Source organism: Propithecus coquereli, unplaced genomic scaffold (genome assembly GCF_000956105.1).
Source record: "Propithecus coquereli isolate 6110/MARCELLA unplaced genomic scaffold, Pcoq_1.0 Scaffold701, whole genome shotgun sequence".
In the NCBI taxonomy this organism is placed as follows: Eukaryota; Metazoa; Chordata; class Mammalia; order Primates; family Indriidae; genus Propithecus; species Propithecus coquereli.
The window spans coordinates 809,796-819,864 of record NW_012153075.1 but is presented as its reverse complement, the minus strand read 5'-3'; positions in this window follow the sequence as shown (position 1 = coordinate 819,864).

The following is a 10,069-nucleotide window of genomic DNA, read 5'->3' as shown; positions in this document are numbered from 1 at the left end:
TCAAGTTCACGATGACAGGGGTTTTATTAAGAGGGAAGGCTGCTGGGAAAGGCAGCCAGCACTTCCCGGGCGTCGCAGACCCGGCCACACGCGAGGGGGGTGGCGCCCGGCTGCCCCGCACCCCTGCACCCTGCACCCTGCACGAGTGGAGATGAGCTCAGGCCTCGGACCCCCGAGGGGGCTGCCCGAGACTGGCTTCTATTTCAAAACTCCCCGGGTGTCCTCTCTCTTTAAACGTCTGCCTTTGCCCTGGCTGGGGGCAGGGGCCGCAGGTCTGTCTGACGACGTGACGCCGAAGCAGGAGGTCCGTTCAGGGAAAAGCCTCAAGAGCAATCGTCCCTTGTGAGTTTTGGTCTTTCTGCTTTACGCCGTCCTGGTGTCCTCCGCGGGGCAACTGCACCCAGGAGCGTTCACTTAAGGAGGCCGGTCCCCCACCTCTGGGTGCTGGAAACCTCCATCTCTGGGTGAGCAGTCCCCGTGCTCGGTCTGTGGCATTACTCACGGCAGGTCTGGGCTGTCCTCCAGGGGCCGGGCCCCAGACGCCAGCCCAGTGGGTTCACTGCAGCCAGGGGTAGTGGCAGAGCTCATGTTCCTAGCATCTAACTGTCCTAAGGGAAGCCCTCACTCTTGCTTCAGGAGCATTTCTGACACATGTTCCCTGTGTCCCATGCACCTCAAAGGAGGCCAGGGACACAAGACCACAGCACAGCCTAGCCTGTGTCCCAGTGGGGCCACTTTCTAGCAATAAGGACAACCAGGGCGAGGCTCTGCTGGGGCATTGTACAGCTGGAGTAGGGTGGAGTAAGTCAGGAGGGCTTCCTGGAGGAAGGGACATTGAGCCCAATCCCTTAAGGAGCCTGGGAGTCAGCCAGGCACAGTGGAGGGACATGGGGCCTCACAATGGCAGGACAATGAGAGTGACCCCGGACACTTGGCGCTGAGACACTTGGCCTGTCACACTGAATACACTCTGCTGTGGGAGAAGGATGTCCCAGCTGGAGGCCTCTCCTGAATCCCTGGAGTCAGGGTCCCCAGAGCTGGCTCTGGGAGAGGCTTCAGCACCCTTAGTTACAGTCCAGGGAGGTGGTGACAAAGGGAGGTGCCTCAACTGACAAAAAGTCAGTGGCATTACGAGCCAGGCTTTAGCGAGCTGTAGGGGTGAGGGTGGGCGTGGCAAGGGGACGCAGATCCAAGGCGGCAGTGACAGTGAGAGACGCAGTGGGAGCTGGAGGCCCGGCCGGCTCTGGTCTCCCTGCTGAACAGTTTGGTGCAAGTGACTTAACTTCTCTGAGCCTCTGACTCCCCCTCTTTAAAGTGAAGATGAGATTAGTTACCAGGGTGATGGTGAAAACCAAATAAAACACTCCATTTGTTAGGAGGAGAGTGCGTCACAGAAAAACCCAAAATAATGGTGGCTTGAATGACATAGAAGTTCCTCTCTCATTTAACGGCCTGGAGGTAGGCGGGTCGGGGCTGCACTGACCCACTGACCGAAGTGCTCAGGGATCCAGGCCCCTTCGGCTGGGCGCTCGGTGCGCCCTGCGTGCTCTGCTCCCGAGACGGCGGCCCGATCTCCTGACATCCGCCGACACCCAGGAACCCGGAGGAAGAGGGAGAAGGTCTGAGGTGGGGTCCTCAGAAAACAGACTCGGAGACAGAGAATTGCCGGTGGCCAGCTAGCTGGGGGCTTCCCGCTGGGACCCGCCTGGCGAGGGCATGAGGACAAGGGGCTGCAGGAGGAAGGGGTGCGCTGGGAGGCTCAGCCAGTCCCTCGGGGAGCTCTGGAGCTGGGAGCCCTGCAGGACTGTCCCGCACTGAAGCCCGGAGGCTAGACCTGTGTGGTCCGGGGATGGACTGGTCATTCGACGTGGGCTGCCCTCGGGAGGGGGGCGTACCCTTGACCAAGGCGGCTGCTTCTGCTAAGGCAATGTCCAAGGAGAAAGGCAGTGGGGGGCCGTCCCCCACCAGGGGAGGAGAGTCCGGTCCTGAAGAACCGGATGTGTCAGAGGGATGGGAAATGTGTCTTCTCTCTGTTACCCAAGAATAAATTGTTTTCATGTTCGTACACATCTGTGCTACACGTTCACGGTGGAAAAATCAGAAAAATCAGGTAACCAAGAAGAAAAAGACAGATTTTGAGTAACCTCACCATTCAGAGATACCTATTGTGCGCATGCAAATTGCCTGCCTTTCTGCCTTTGCCGTGTCTTTAAAAACATGTTTGCGGCACTCGTTTACCATGTGCTCTCCTTGGAGCTTCACATGTGTTATCTCACTTTGTCCTTGCACAACGCTGTCAGTTTCGCATGGCTATAATCCCCGTTTTGTCGGACCAAGGTGAAGTGACTTGTTCAAAGTCACATAGCTGGTGAGTGAGAGGACTGTGATTTGAACTCAGCCAGCCTGAAGGCAGAATCTGTGTTCTTACCGTGTAGACACACGCGCGTGCTCTGTCTTGCACACACACACACACGTGCATGCACGCATGCACACCGACAGAGGTGAAGCTGAACTCAGCTTTGATAATGTTTTTTAGAAAGAGCAGGAACGTATTTTTATTACACAACATAGAGCCCTCCAGCCCCCGTACGTCTTTGGTCCCTGCCTAGGAGCTAGGATTGTGTGGACTCAATCCCTCAGCGATTAATATCTAGATAAACATCACCGCAGCGAACATCTTAGCGTTGACTCTCTTTGCACACATCCTTAATTATTTCCTTTCCATAAATCCCTAACAGCGGGGAAGCCGAGTCACTGTTTATGCATACTTGCAGTTTTGGTAGATATTGCTAAATCGACTTCCAGAAAAGCTGAACGAATTTATACTTCTAAGAGCCACATCTGAGCAGGATCGATGGGGTTTTGAAACATCTTTTTAAACTAGGGTTCTGGGATCTTAGAGGCTTTTTGGCCATTAAGACCTCGACCGTGTTCCAAGGCAGAATATTCCGATTACCCAGAAGTGGAGCCAGTGATCTGTGATCCCTGGAAAGGAAGGAGGAAGGAGAGGGAAGGGGAGGTGGGATGAGGCGGCTGGATTCTGCACAGACTTTTTTTTTTTTTTTTTTTTTGAGACGGAGTCTCACTCTTTTGCCCGGGCTAGAGTGAGTGCCGTGGCGTCAGCCTAGCTCACAGCAACCTCCAACTCCTGGGCTCCAGCGATCCTCCTGCCTCAGCCTCCCGAGTAGCTGGGACTACAGGCATGCGCCACGATGCCTGGCTAATTTTTCTATATATTTTTAGTTGTCCAATTAATTTCTTTCTAATTTTAGTAGAGACGGGGTCTCGCTCTTGCTCAGGCTGGTCTCGAACTCCTGAGCTCAAACAATCCTCCCGCCTCGGCCTCCCAGAGTGCTAGGATTACAGGCGTGAGCCACCGCGCCCGGCCCGCACAGACTTCTTGACAAAGACTCTTCCCTAGAGTTAAATTGCTGCGTATTTGGTCTTTCGCGCATGAGGCTAAGCGTTTATAAGGAGAGTAGAGGATGTGCCCTGTCACCGTTTGGAATGAGTTACATCCGAGAGCGCTGGGAAGTCTGTCTTAGAGCTTTAGAGATGATTTCATGGAGGAATGTTGAAGCGACGGGACACGAACCCATGAAGTGTCCCCACTTGGAGCAGGGTAGGCTGGGGCATCGGCACACCTGCCCTGCTGGGCTGGGGCCCCAGCGCACCTGGGTCCTGGGCCCACGACCGGCCGCTCCTCCTGGGTCATTCCTGCGTGGCCCCCGGGGGCTTGCTGACAACTCGGCCACCAAATAAAGAGGGTTTCCAAAGAGCTCAGTGGAGGGGGCAAGCGGAAGACAACGTGTGCGTGGCGAGAACGTGGTTTGGGGAGGGACGGACGCCCCGCGAAGTCCGTCTCTGCGTCCTGCCAGCTCAAGGGCTCGGGGGATTGCTTACCTCTCAGCTTCCTCATGGGGGCTGTGACGCCTGCCCTGCAGGGCTGTGGAGGGAGGCGGAATTGACCCAAGCGGCTCCGGACACTCACAAGTAGCACCTGGTGCTAATTTTAATCCTACAATCAGGAAAGGAACAAATGAGGTCTCCAAATAGAAGAACCAAAACATCAGCTACAGGTGAAGATGTTAACCTCAGTGGCACGTGGCCCCTTCACTTTGTGATCTAGAATCCTCCCCCATCTCACCGAATCCCTCGTTACACAGGGGAGGAAATCCCAAACGCAGACCTGCCGGAACCCCGAGCCCCTGTCTGGGGAGCCCCTCCAAAGCAGCAATATAAGAAAATGGAAATTTATTTTGCAGCCTCTGCCTGGGGACCCGAGGGGTGGGGTGCAGGAGGCAGAGTGGGGGGCCGGCAGGTCTGCAGAGGGGGCCCCCAGACGTGCCACCAAGACAGCCTCAGCCCCGCTGGAAGAGAACGTGTCTAACCGCAGAGTTTCCTTCCAAGAAAAGCAACGAGAGGAGGCATTTCCTTGAGGCTGTATCACGTTGGGCAAAGCTATGAAACGGTTATTAATGTTTGAAATATCATAAATTTTTTTTTAATTAAAAAGCAGGTTCCGCAAAGCGATGTCTGTTTCCCATAATTGGCGCGTGTTCCCCAGACGGCCGTTCAGCCACCTTGAAAATCAGTGTTTTCAAGACCTTCGACCCCTTTCTCGCTGAGGAGTGTCTCTCCTACAGGTCGCTCCCCAGGATGAAAACAATAAAAGCAAATATATAACAGCAGAGGCCTGAGGTTAATGTCTTTAACAAGATAATGTTACTTAAGGGAACCGTAAAGCAAATCATTCCGAAATTCCATGTATTTGCCGCAGCTCCGACCGCGTCATGAAACCATATGCGGCGCTGCCCGCGTGTCTGGCGGTGGACGGGCTCCTTCGTCTGCTACTTATTTTGATCACGTGTCAGACGGTTAGTTCAATACTGTAATCGTTCAAAATCCCTGAGAGATACACGGGAGGTTGTCGACGCGACGGTGGAAGTTCTTACACTTCACGCCCTGTGTTTCCCGGACTCAGCCATAGATACCCCAGTGTCACGGGGGACTGAGGCTCTCACGGGGATGGCTTTTCCCTGCAGGAGTGTGAGGTGTGACACGTCCACCCCCAGAGCTCACCTCTCCGTGACATGAAACCCGAGCATGACAACCGAAAAATTCAGCTCAGCAAGCAGATGTTCCGGCTACCTGATGCCAAACATCTGGCCCTTTGGAAGGGGGCGGCGTGATGGAAACGTTCGGGTTTCATCCGGATTTTGGCATCAGGTAAACACAGGCTTGCATCCCGGCAGGTAAATTCAACTTATCACCGAGGAACTCACTGTTCCTCGCAATTGTATACGCGCTACTCGAGCCACGTTGATCGGAGCAAAATCTCAGTCGCTGACACGGGGGAGAAGAGAGCTGTTTAAAATATTCCCACTGCGCACAAGAGCACGACCCGATGTTTTCCTGGTGCGGCGTCCTCGGGCCTCAGACGTGAGGATAGACCAGGGTGAAAAACTCACCTCACGTTGGATAATGGAAATCAAACCACGGTAAGATATCGCTGTACACTCACAGGATGGCTAGAACAGAAGAGGCCGACGTCTAGACAAGGGCTCTAAGTGTCGGCGAGGGCCTAGCTCCCCTGCATCCGTGCGGCCACCAGGAAATTACAACGCGGGCAGCCAGGCCACTGTGGAGATGGCCCTCGGGCATGGGGGAGTGGAAGTATTTAGCAGCAGGTGCAGGTGTGGACCAGTTAGGACGAATATCAGCTGAAAGCAACTGGTACAACAGTGACGGCACGCACCAGCTCTCTATGTCCCTCCCCAGATCCTCTGTCATCCACGTGTCTGCAACTGAATCTACCGGCGCGTCTGCACCTAGACCCACCTAGATCTGCATCTCTGCCTCCATCATGTCAGCTGTCTCTGCCTGTGCTGTCTCCATATTCCCGTCTGTATCGATGTCCAGCAGTGGCGGTGTCTGTACCAACATCTGTATTTATGTCCGCATTCCTGTCTCCATCTGTCTCTGTTGCTGTCAATACCCACCTGAGTTTGGATTCCCTCCAAAGTAGATCCCACAGCAAGGATGTGGTGCAGGGAGTTATCTGGGACGTGACCCCCGAGAGGCGCAGTGGGGAAAGTGAGGCCGGAGCGTTAACGAGAGGGTGGGCAAAGCAGGTCACTGGGTCTCGGCCCCACTGGGGTCCTCTGGGGGCCCCAGGGGACATGCCCTAGCCTCGCCTTACTGAGGGTGTTGTCTGAGTTTGGGGTCCCCCAGAAGGTGGCCCTGAGATGCAAGGGGGGTGCTTAAGAGATGTTGCAGAAAACGCTAGGTGGGACAGAGCAGGGTCGGCAGTCCCTAGCGGGTTTGTACCAAGCAGGTGACGTCTCTGGATGGCTGGGGCTTAATCCTGCCGGGAATTCTGGGAGCCTCCCAGAACACGCGCCTCGGAGTTACCCCATCTGTGTATTTACGTCCCAGCTCCACCGATCCCCCTGCTCCTGGGGCGCTAGCTCCCTGCTACTTCTGACCTGGCACCGGCAGATATGGTGGACTCCGGAGGCAGAGGGAGCCCCCAGGCCACGAAATGCAGACACTGGAATTACAGACTGGCCGGAGTTCCCCAAGAGGAAAGGGCAGAGGAGTCGGGGCGGCAGCACTTGCTGCAGATGTTCACTCGCTGGCTCCTCACCTGGGGGAGAGGGGCTGCCCCGGGGGGCGTCGGGGCCCCTTCTGCAGGCGGGGCTGTCCTGGGGCCGTGAGCCTGACGCCACTCTCTGGAGCGTCCAGGTCTTGGTTTTCTTGTCTTGAAGGTGAGGAGGGCTGATTGCAAAAATCCACCCACATTTTAATTTTTTTTCCGTGCACTCAGTTCTCAACCAATCTCCAAATTAAAAAAAAATAATATGTTAAAACATCGAAGACTTTAGAACAGGAAACATATTAGCATCTGAATGTATCAAATGCTCCCAAAGCATCCTAGACAGAGGCAGAGTGGTTCTCCGCCCGCCTTCTCAGACCGGCCAGGCCCTGCTCCTCCCACGAGAAGAGTATTTTTAGAGTATTTTCAACCAATTTTCACTGAACCTTAGTTTGTTCCCTCCCCCGCCCACCAAGTACCTGAGGTGTAGGAGCAAATCTATAACAGGAAGCCTTTGATTCGGGAGCCTTTATGTTTTGAAGTCTTCCGAAGCAGGGCCGTAAAACAACTGGCATGTCTCAAAGGAATGTCGCATTCTCCACGTGGGGGTTGGCCGGTCGCCTTCCTCAGCACAAGAGGGCACGTCTGTGTGCGCAGCGCGAGGAAGCCACCGCCCCGCGGAGGAAGCGGGCGTCGGGGTGAAGGCTCCGCGCCGCCGCACGCCCGTCCCCGCTCCCCGTGGGGCCCTGTCCTCAGCCGGACGGCGAGGCCACCTCAGTGTGTGTCCCTGTGGGGTCAGATGTGGGGTCAGCGCGTCTCCACACCGTCGTTCTTCCGCCACTTTGATAACCGTTTCTATGGTGACGGAATTAATGCGGGTATTGATGGGAAATGGCGCACAGATTTCAAAAATGTTAAAATGGGGTCAGTAGGCGCCGTAGAGCGTGGGAAATCAGATCCACGGAGGCTGGGTCCTCAGAGAGTTCTAGATCTTCCCAGAGGGGTTGCCCCGTGGGTCCAAGCCCAAACCCCTCGGTCCCCACCCAGCGAAGTGGCCGGGACAGGCTCGCCCGGACTTCCCTGCCTAGTGACTCCCCCGACAAGATGTCTGCTGGGACCCTGGAGGGATGACCTCAGGGAAGGACCCCAACAGTCGGGGCTTGTGCACCCTCTTTTGCTCCTCCGTAGGTATCACTATTCCCGTTATGCGTGGAGGGAGCCCGAGTCTCAGCTGGAAAGCGCGCACTGCCCCTTAACACACCACAGCAACATCCGGGTCTCCGCGTGCGGTCACGCCTTTTATCTTGTTCTCTCCCACCCTGGGTGACACGGAGGGTCATGCCCATTCCGCAACGGCAGAGTTGCGTAGTGACAGAGACGGGACGGCTCCCTAAACCCAAAGTATTTTTCAGAGTCGCACAGGGTAAGTGGCAGAAGCTGGGACTCGAATTCTGACCAGAACAAGCTTCAGTCTAGGCCAAGGATCGGCAAACCACGGCCCACGGGCCGGACGCAGCCCACTGCCCGTCTCCATCAGGAAGTTTCATCAGCACACGGCCACGGCCGTCTGTGCACATGTTCTGGTCTGTGGTGGCTTTTCTGCTGCAACAGCAGAGCTGGACAGTGGCAACGGTGACCGTGAGCCCCACGGAGGCTGAAATATTTACTCTCTGGCCCTTCGTGGGAACAGTTTGTTGACCTGTGATCTAAACACATGGAGTCCGTTTCAAAATAATTAGCCTGCCACAGATCGCAACCACGATAGGTTAGTGGGTCCATTTGTCTGGATTAACTGCACAAAACAAACTACTGTTGTTACTGTTGGTTGTGCTACGGGGACTGGAAGCCTTACCTGGACAATTGCGCCCATCGCCCTCGAAGGCAACGCATCTGCTCACTGCTCCGACACCTTGTGGCCAATGTCATCTTCCAAAGACGGTCGCAACAGTATTTCTCACCCCACGTGGGACTTCGACACTCTTCCCTTTGAGTGTGGTCTATGCCTCTGTTCCTTGAAACTCAGCAACCAGAGTATGGCAACAATGATGCTGATGGGTATGGATTGAACTGTGTCCTCCCCCAAAAGATACGCTGGAGTCCTACCCCCTGGCACCTCAGAACGTGACCTTATGCAGTAAGAGGGTCTTTTCAGAGGCAATCAAGTTAAAGTGAGGTCATTAGGGGGGACCCTAATCCAGCATGACTGGTGCCCTCATAAGAAGAGGAAAATGGGACACAGAGACTCAGGGAGAGCACCAGGTGAAGATGAGGGCCGAGATTGGGGTGGTGCTTCTGTAGCCACAGGGCACCAAAGAGTGCCACGACCACCAGGCCAGGAGAGGGGCCTGGTGCGGAGGCTGCCTCACAGCCTCGGAAGGAACCGGGCCCGCAGACACCTCGCTCTCGGACTTGCGGCCACGCTTCTGTCTGAGCCGCTCAGTGTGTGGCACTTTGTCATAGCAGCCCTAGCATTAGTGCAACCACTAATAAAATGTTGTTTTCAGGCACTACGTTTTGGGGTGATTTGTTACGCAGCCCTAGCTAGCTGGAATACTCTCTCACACAAGTCTCGTCTCCTTGAAGGCAGGAACCCATGGCACGTGGTCTGTACTTACTAAATATTTGCTGCGAGAGCACGTGGGCTGACGAGTGGATGATTAGCTACCGCCGGCCTCGGGTGATTCCCCGACAGCCCCATTGCTCGAGGACTGTGCCCCGAGAATTGGGGTCTAGACAGCAGCAAGCTGGGGGCTCCACTCAGAAACGACGTGGGCTTCCATTGCCCGCCTGGGAGCCGGAGAGAAGACCATGCGGTGATGCATTTCCTGGCTGAGCCCGTGCCTGGAAAACAGGAAAGTTAACGCCGACGCATTTTTATGGGCACCGGCGCGAGGTTCTGGAGGATGGAGGCCTGAAAGCCGAACAATGCGCGTGAGCTGTTAGGACAGAGGGGCAGCATGTGCTTTTGCGTTCAAGCGAGTCGTACAATTGAATAGCTGTCACAGGCATCTCACGTTGATGACAAAGCTGACAGGCAGCTTAACCTTGAGTTCCGGAATGTATCCTGTGCAGAGCCTCTGCGGGAGCAGAGAAAGGTTTGCAAGACCGTAGAGTGTTAGGGGTCCTGACAGCCAGCCCCCCACTTCCAGGACAGTAGCTTCTTACCATCCAAAATAGAGGCATCATTCTTTTATGTTTAATTAATTTCCCAAAAGTATAATCAAACGTTAAAGTTGGGAATTGGCCATTGACCTTTATTGGAAATGTCTCAAGTTGTGTGTGACATATTTGGTGATGGGATCGGCTGTCACTTGACAGGACTTTATGTGTCCTGGACGCAGGTGTCAGGGAGAGGGGAGCTGGGTGGGGACAGGGAGCCAGGCAACACGGTCACATCCCGGCATTACACGGCCAGGAGGCGGCTGGGCTGGACTTTGAGCTCAGGCCCACCCACGTCAGAGCCGCGATCTT